Source organism: Micromys minutus (genome assembly GCF_963924665.1).
Source record: "Micromys minutus genome assembly, chromosome: 2".
In the NCBI taxonomy this organism is placed as follows: Eukaryota; Metazoa; Chordata; class Mammalia; order Rodentia; family Muridae; genus Micromys; species Micromys minutus.
In genome coordinates this window covers 7,940,084-7,949,091 of record NC_137971.1, presented here as the reverse complement: position 1 = coordinate 7,949,091, position 9,008 = coordinate 7,940,084, and the positions used below count along the sequence as shown (strand labels likewise).

Sequence of the window (9,008 nt, the reverse complement as noted above, 5' to 3'; positions counted from 1 at the left end):
ACTAGATACAGAATCAACTTAAAGGCCCATATATATACATATATATATATATATATATATATATATATATATATATATATATATATGAACAATAAATGGGATGATAAAGAAATTAGACAAACAAGACTCTTCACAATAGCTACAAATAATATAAAATATCTTGATGTGACTCTAACCAAGCAAGTGAAAGATCTGTAAGACAACAACTTCAAGTCTCTGAAGAAGGGAATTGAAGAAAACATCAGAAGATAAAAAGGTATCGCATGCTCATGGATTGAAAGAATTAGCATAGTCAAATTGGTCATCTTACCAAAAACAATCTAAATATTCAATACAATTCTCATAAAAATTCTAGCACAATTCCTTACAGACCTTTGAAAGAAAAATATTCAAAATCATATAAAAAAAAAAAAAACCAAAAAGTCCTCCATAGCTAAACAATCCTGAACAATAAAAAAAAAAAAAAAAAAAAAAACTTCTAGAGAAATCACCATAGCTGATTTCAAACTTTACTCGAGTAATAGTACCCAAAACTGCATGTCACTGCACAAAGACAGACAGGCTGATCAATGGTATTGGATCGAAGACACAGAAGTAAACCCACACACCTATGGACACCTGATGTTTTATAATGAAGCTAAAATTAAGCAATGGGGGGAAGTAAGTATCTTCAACAAAGGGTCCTATTCCAACTGGATGTCAGCTTGAAGAAGAATGAAAACCATTCATATCTATCACTCTGCCCAAAACACAAGCCTAAGTTCATCAAAGATCTCAACATAAAACCAGATATACTGAACCTGACTGAAGAGAAAGTGGGGAATAGTCTTGAACACAGAAAGTGGGGAATAGTTGGCACAGGAGACAACTTCCTGAACAGAACATTAACCATACAAACACTAAAATTTATAAATAGTAAATAAGACCTCATGAATCTGAATAGCTTCTTTTCCCCATTTTAAAAGTATCTTTTTTTTTTGAAATTACTCTTCCCCACATGTATCTCAGGATCCTATACAATAACCCATGTAACCAGTGTCCCAATATCAAAACTTCTAACAGCAATTTATACAATTGTTCTAGGTAATAAATAAAGATTGACCTTCAGTGATTAAGGGAATACTTAAGTTTCCATAAATTTAACATAAAGATCACACTTTAAGTTTATAAGATTTAACATGTAAATTCAATACAACATGTCTTATAGGAATTACAAGTTTTTAATTTCTAAAAGGTGACTTAAATTTTAGGTTCAAAGTTATCTTCAAAAGAAATGTCCCACATTTTCTCCTAGAGCTTCAAACTTTCTACATGCAACTATTCAACTGTTCCATGCCGCTCCAGACAAACCTTGTTGTAGCCGGCCATTGGAGCCTGGCCTAATTTTCCTTCCCCTGCTTGTTTTGCTAAGAATTCCTTCCTTGTATCCATTGTCGTTTTTAACCAGACCCCAGAACAGTCCAACCGAGCTATCTTTACCCTGAAAACACCCTGTTTTGTACACTCTTAACTGCACCTGGCCTCCCCAAACTTCCTTGTTCACCCCACAGAAAAACAGTCCCGATTAAAGCCTGTGGGGCATTCATCCATTAACCCTAACCCACGTGTGTGTTTCTTCTTTAATCCCCCAGGCCCCTGTCCGAGGCTCGGTGACAGTGGCGGCACGGGCGTCGTCAAAACCTGACATGATTGACCTAAAGTGTTATTTATCTTATCCCAAATATTAAAAAGCAGTTTGTCATAACCACAGACTTATAATGTCTACTACAATATCCATCAGACAAAGCTTTCAAGAGATCATTTCTTTCCTCAGAGTAAGACGCTGACAAAGAAGAAACACAGAACATAACAAGGCCTCCTTTACTCAAGATGTTCAACTACTAAAAAGACAATCACGCCTTTAAGAGTATAACAAAGGGTGGGAAACAGCAACACAACTGGCCATGAATAGATTAAAATAGACCAGGTTTTTGTTGATGTTGTTTTTTAAAGGACTAGGAAGCAAAGGAAGCTTGGAAATCCAAAATCAAAAAGAAGAAAGAGCAAAGTCCTTAGGCACAATAACTCCAGTATCAATAGCGTCTTGGACTAAAGGAACGGGATCTTGATCGTGACCTGTAGCGACTGTAGTAAGGAGGACGACCTTCTGTACGGGTAATGATAATCCTCGTATCTGTCACAGCCTCGATCATATCCTCTATTGTAGTAAGAATCTCGTCGTCTGCCTCTGCCACCACCGCCGCCGCCACCACCACCACCGCCACCACCACCTCCTCCTCCTCCACCTTCACCACCCCTTTGAGTTGGTCTCATGTAAATGCCTGGCGTAGGTGTGCGTGCTCTCTTGGTGATAGAATAATCCACACGAATTCTTCTACCGTCCAGCTCCATCCCATTTGCTCTTTCCATAGCCTCCTTAGAGTCATCTATCCTCTCAAAATACACAAAAGCAAATCCACGTGACCTCCCAGTTCACTGATCATAAACAACATTCACACCACTCAGGTCCATATTCTGAAAACACTTCACGAAGATCTCTCTCTGTTGTATACAGACTGAGGCCAAATACTCCCAGGCAAGTGTTAGGATCTGGATTCTCCCTGCCGCCAGTGTGCCTTCTGTGGTTAGACACTGGAGAGTGACTCCGGCCCCTCCGCTGCCTATACTCTGGTGTATAGGACCTACTTGGAGATTGTCTCCCGTAACCTGGATCGAGTGCAGCGTCTATGAGAATGCCTGCTTGCCCTGGATTTTGATCTTGATCGAGAATGGGATTCAGAACGTTTGGAAACCCTTGATGGACTACGAGATCCTGACCTGCTCTCTGATTTTACTCAAGCAGGAGTTCCAGTTGGAGATTTTGACCGAAAGCGAGACTCTCTGCCCTCGCTCGAAGTTGTTCTCCTCTACATCACTCATGTTGGCCAAGTGCTCCCGAGAACTAAATAAGAGATAGGTCTCAGCTCGGGGGCCGACGGCCTCGTCACCGCGCTGTTTGGACTGTGGAGGAAGAAGGGGATGGCTACAATGGCCGGTCGCTCCACTCCCACTAGCTTGCACTTTCATCTGAATAGCTTCTATAAGGCAAAGGACAGCTTCAATAGGTCAAAACAACAGCCTGTAGGCTAGGAAAAGATCTTCACCAACCCCACAACTGACAGAGGGCTGATATCCAAAATATATGAAAAACTCAAGAAATGAGACATCAACAATCCAAATAATCCAATTTAAAAATGGAATACAAACCTAAACTGAGAAATCTCTAATAACTGAGAAGCACTTAAATGTTTAACAATCCAGAGTCATCAGGGAAATGCAAATCAGAGCAACTCTTACACCCAGCAGAATGGCTAAGATCAAAAGCTCAAATGACAGCTAATGCTGATGATGATGTGGAACAAGGAAAACACTTCTCTATTGCTGGCGGAAGTATAAACATGTACAGCCAAACTTTTACACTTTGGAAATCAATATGTTGATATTCTCAGAAAATTGGGAATCCATCAACCTCAACACCCAGCTATACCACTCCTTGGAGTATATCCAAAGGAAGGTCCACCATATCACAGGGACACTGCTCAGCTATGTTCATAGCTGCTTTGTTCATAATAGCCAGAAACTGTAAACAACCTAGATGTACATCAACCAAAGCACAGATAAAGAAAACGTGGTACATTTACACAATGGAATAATACTCACCTATTAAAAACAAAGACATTGTGAAATTTACAGGCAAATGGATGGAACTAGAGAGTACCATTCTTAGTGTGGTAACCCAGAAAAATATGCATGCTATGTATTCACTTAGAGGTAGTCATTAGCTATAAAGTACAGGATAACCATGCTATAATCCACAGACCCAGAGAAGCTAAATAAGGAGGCACCAAGGGGGAGATGGTTGAATTTCACCCAGAAAGGGAAATAAAATAGACATTGCAGGTAGATCAAGGACGGGAACTGGAGTGAGGAGGAGAATGGGGCTCAGGTGTGGGAAGAGTGGGTAGGAGAGGGGTAGAAGAGAGAAAAGAAATCAGTAGGAGGGCATCTCTGGGATGGGCCAGAGAATTTGGATGGGGAGAGGTTCCCGGGAGTCTTTGGGCTGATCTAGCTGATACTCCTAGCAGCTTGGGATATAAAGACCAAAGTGTCCACCTCCTACTGCTAGGTATTAAAGAAAGAGGGACCAACCCATCCACAAAACTTTCAACCCCAAACTTGCCCTGCCTACAAGCTGCACGGGGATCTTCTTGTGGGACTCCTAAGAGTGGGAGCAGGGGTTCTTTCTGATTTCTAACACTGTTGCTTGCCTTTGGATCCCTATCCCTCACCGCGTTGCTTTGTCTAGCCTTAATAGAAGAGGAGGTGGCTAGTCTTACTGTGGCTTGCTGTGCCACAGCTGGTTGATATCCACTGAGGCCAACCTTTTTCTGAAGACAAAAGAGGAAGGGTAGATAGTGTTGAGGGCAGGGAAAGTGAGTGGGAGGGACTAGGAAGAGAGGAAGGAGGGGAAGTATATGGTTGGGATGTAAAATAAATAATACTATTTTTTTAAAAAGAGACTTGAGACTTTGTAACCTTGAGACTGCAGGCTTCAGATTTCGCTTTGACTCTTCTTAGAAGCACAGATTCTTTGTCCTAATTTCTTCCTGTCGTTCATCATCTTCTCTGAACACTGTGTGTGTTTCCCTTGCAGTTGCTGGTGTTGCTCACAAACTGGAAAGTCCCTTTTTTCCCCATCCAATACTTTAACTCCTAACTACATCAGTTCCTATGCAATTGTAACACCTCCTTACTATATGTAGCATGCTCTTCTCTACAGTAACCCTGGTCCCCAAAATCCTATGATACTTAAGGTCAGGATCAGCCACAATAATACTTAATCGTATTATGTAATACTTAAGATCTTGTTTTCCTGTGTCTTCCCTACATTTTCTCGTTTGGTGTCTACATAACACACTCCTAAAAGACTGGGCACTTCGTGTGACAGTCCCTGATACCTGGTTCATAATTGTACCTGTTCCTGTGATAACCCTAACTCCTTTCTGACTCTACAACAGTTCCTCAGTTCGTATACATTTATAACCAGTGTCACCATAAAAAAAAAATAGAGGATCTGTTTTGTTTTGTCTTTTGTCTGTTGTCAGATGTAACCAGTCTGTTTGAAACCATATGAAACCCGGAAGTCAAGAAGTAGCTGAGGCTGGCCTTTCTCAATCCTCTCAACTTTGTGACCTCAGTACTGGGATTACAAATTCACACCACAAGACTCACTTGTTAAAGGCCCTTCCCCCCACCCCCATAGTTAGCATTTGCCTTTGAAAACAATTCTCAAACAACTCTGAGGCAAGTGAGCTAAGAACCAAATTCAGAGACATGTTTTCAAAGCTTTCCAGGTATGTCCCCTGGATTCCTTGGGCATCAGAAAACACCTTCTCAAAGAATGGAAGTCTCTCTGCCAGGCAGTCTGGATTGTCCCTTGCCACACACGGCTCCCAAACATCTGTCTCATGAACAAAAGAATACAACTGGAAGCAAAAGAGACACCTGTAATGACATGAAATTTGCCACTCTCCTGTGTATCTGGGGATGACTGATTGACACAACCTGAAGACTCAATGGAGGTAAAGCCACAGGTGTGGGTGGCCAATCAATTTCAAAAGTCTCTCTCAGCGTGATGTAAAAAAGACAACAGTGGGAATTCCAAAGCCATCCATTTATCTAGTAAAGCATGAAACATGATTATCTTCAACTGGTTGGGCAAGAGGTTAAGACAGTTCCCTGGCTCATCAGATGCCACCAGCTGCAGCTCATAAAACAGTTTCCCACATAAGTCCTTCTCCTTATGATCCTCCAGAAACTGTGGTCTGTGGATGTGCGGGTGTAGAAGAGGTGATTCGATGTGATCCATTAGGAGTGTGGGAATCACAGTGAACTTCATGCCAGACAGCCTGCATCCTTCTCACAATCTAGGAGAGCTGACAGTTATCAAACCTGCATTCACTTTTTCTTACTTCTTACATCTTTCCCCCAACTCTCCTCAGCAATACCATAGGATGGACAAGGCCTGCTCTGTCTTCCTCATACTAATTGAAAATAAATTGCCTCAGAAGTGCTTTTTTCTTGCTTGCTGGTGTTATATAACTTTAAATGATAAATCTAGGATTTGGTCCCTGGAAGTTTGATTGCAGAAGTCCAGAGGGTCCCTGTCCTGATGCATATGAGGGACCTGAGTATTTCTTCTAACATTACATCACCTTTGGATGGTACCCTATCCACTGTACATCCAAATACAACTATTCCTCCCTCCATCTAACACTGCATCACCATTGGATGGTACCCTATCCACTATACATCCAAATACAACTATGCCTCCTCCCTCCATCTAACACTGCATCACCATTGGATGGTACCCTATCCACTGTACATCCAAATACAACTATGTCTCCTCCCTTCATCTAACACTGCATCATCCATCACATGGTACCCTATCCACTGTACATCCAACTACGACTATATCAGCTCTCTCTTTACACTGACTTACTGTAAAGGTCCAGCATGATGCTAGCTAAACAAATATATTACAATCACATAATCATAGGCCAAGGAACTATAGTAAATGTAAACACCTATGTGACTAGGCAGACGGGAGGCCATTGAAAGATGTCAAACTCCACAGAGGCCGGCCCTAACATTCCTGGGTAGAGATACATCAAGTAAAATGACAAGATTTACAACGTTTTAAGAGAAGCCATAAATCCAAGGCTGGTTTTGATTTTTTTTTATATTAACCCAAATATTCATTTGTAGTGGTGAGACAGGGTGAATGCCCAAGAGTGTGCCAGTGTGTACACATGTAGGCCAGAGCAAGATCGTTTCTTTTTCTATCAGTGACTGCCATGTTCTCTTAAGACAGCCTCTCTCTCACTAAAGAAGTTTGGTGTTTCTGCTAGGCAGGCAGGCCAGCAAGCTTTTAAGATCCACATGTCTTGAACTCTTAATGCCAGAGACACAGGCAAACACAGTCATCCCAGGGGTATAGACAAGCATGATCATGTCCAGTTCTTTATGTGAGCACCAAGATTCAAACTCAAATCTTAGTGCTGGTAGGGCAGATGCTCTTACCCACTGAGCTATCCCCTAGGCCTCTGTGTCTTCTTGTATAATATGTATCTACTTATTTTTACTCATGTACATGAGTGTGTGCATTTCTGTACAACATATACACGCATGTGCCTATTGAAGCCACAGCATCAGATACCCAGAAACTGGAATAAGAGGAGGTACTGAGCCACCTGATGTGTTTGCTAGGAACCAAGCTGTGCACTGCAAGAGCCATAAGCACTCTTAATTACTGCTCTAGCCTTATCCAACCATCATATTTTCTTTTAAAGGTCTTTGTTGGTCAATCAGGCCAGTCTGAAAGATCAGGGCCCAACACATATGAATGTACAACCAGAAAGTCTGTGTTCAAAGTAATTACTCATACTTGAAGATTGGAATGATATTACTTATACATTTGGAAAATTCACTTAGCTTCCCCCCCTCCCACTGCTTCCATTTCAGTTCTGTAAGATGAGTCTGACAAAAGAAAGAGGTAAGCCAACACCTTCATCTATATCTCTGTCCTATAATTTAATACTCTCTTAGAATCTATAGTCTTGGATTTTACCACTGCTGCCATTTTAATTGAAGAGCTGGAAATGCATCAATGATACTATCCTCTACTTTCTTTAAAGTGTCTTATGGAAATGGCGTCTTTTGTTCACACTTGCCAGAGTGGATGCATGGCAATAAAAGGAGACAATAAAGGTGACTTGGCTTTTCAAGAACAGGACGAATGTTGCCACTGTGTCTAAGCTATGAGGATGCATTTGGTCAGGGTGGTACATTGGGCTGAAATTTGGGAACTAGCACTAGGATGCAAAAGGTTGAAGCTTAGGGAATGGAAGACTGTTTGGGCCATGTACGTATTTTCAATGCCTACAGAGATATCAAATGGAAATGGGTATTGAATTTGTTCTGAATGTTCCCAGGATTAAATAGTGATGAGAAAAAAAACTCACTGATTCAATCTTTTATTGACTACTAGAAATAATCTGAAACTGGGAGAATACAGACAGGGTTATCACAAATGGTAGTGAGCAGTCTTTCTCTAGTTTATTGAACCGATGCCACGGTACATTTAATGAAGATATTATAGAAAGGACCTAAGTGTTAGAAGTTGGATACTGAAAATAAAAAAATGCCCCCCATGCAAGTATGAGGACACACGTGTTGGTCTCCACAGCCAAGTAAAAATCAAGACACAGTAGTGCATGACTGTAAACTCAGAATGCAGCAAGGGAGACACAGAGACAAAAGGTATTCATGATGCTCATTGACCAGCCAGTCTAGCCTTCAGTGAGCTTCACCATCACTGAGAGACACTATCTCAAAACTTAAAGATAAAACACAATAAAAGAAAGGCACCCAACAACAGCCTCTGGCCTTGACAAATACATACATGTTCAATTGCATGTGAATTAGTGCATACATGTATACATATCTACACTAACAAGTGCATATATCATATATTCAACATACATACATGCACACAAAACATGAGAATAATAAGCAATTAAAACCTTCACCTACTTCTAAATCCATGCAGTTTCCAAACCTGATCTCCAATCAAAACTACCTGGAAAGTTCATTCCACAAAAATTACAAAGAGAGATCCTGACTTACTAGGTCAACAAATAACCAAGGAATTATCTGTATTTGTAGCAAGCAACACAAGTGGAATTTTGGAGATCACCTACATGCATGACTCTGTTAGATCCTTTCATTTGGTCACTTCATTACATACTTACCCATCTCTGCATGCCATATATAAATTTATACATAAAAGGAGTCAGAGTTGAAGAAGTTTTACAGCAACCAGGCAGTGATGGCGCACGCCTTTAATTCCAGCACTCAGGAGGCAGAGGCAGGCAGATCTTTGAGTCCAAGATCATCCTGGTCTACAA

The 9,008-nt window shown here is 41.0% G+C and overlaps 1 pseudogene across 1 annotated transcript; it reads right to left on the bottom strand.

Annotated features, from left to right (window-relative positions):
• Positions 1–2,072: 2,072 nt before the first annotated feature.
• LOC308416590 (transformer-2 protein homolog alpha-like) lies at positions 2,073–2,919 on the bottom strand (annotated as a pseudogene). Its single transcript has one exon. The product of its transcript is annotated as a transformer-2 protein homolog alpha-like (transcript).
• Positions 2,920–9,008: the final 6,089 nt, after the last annotated feature.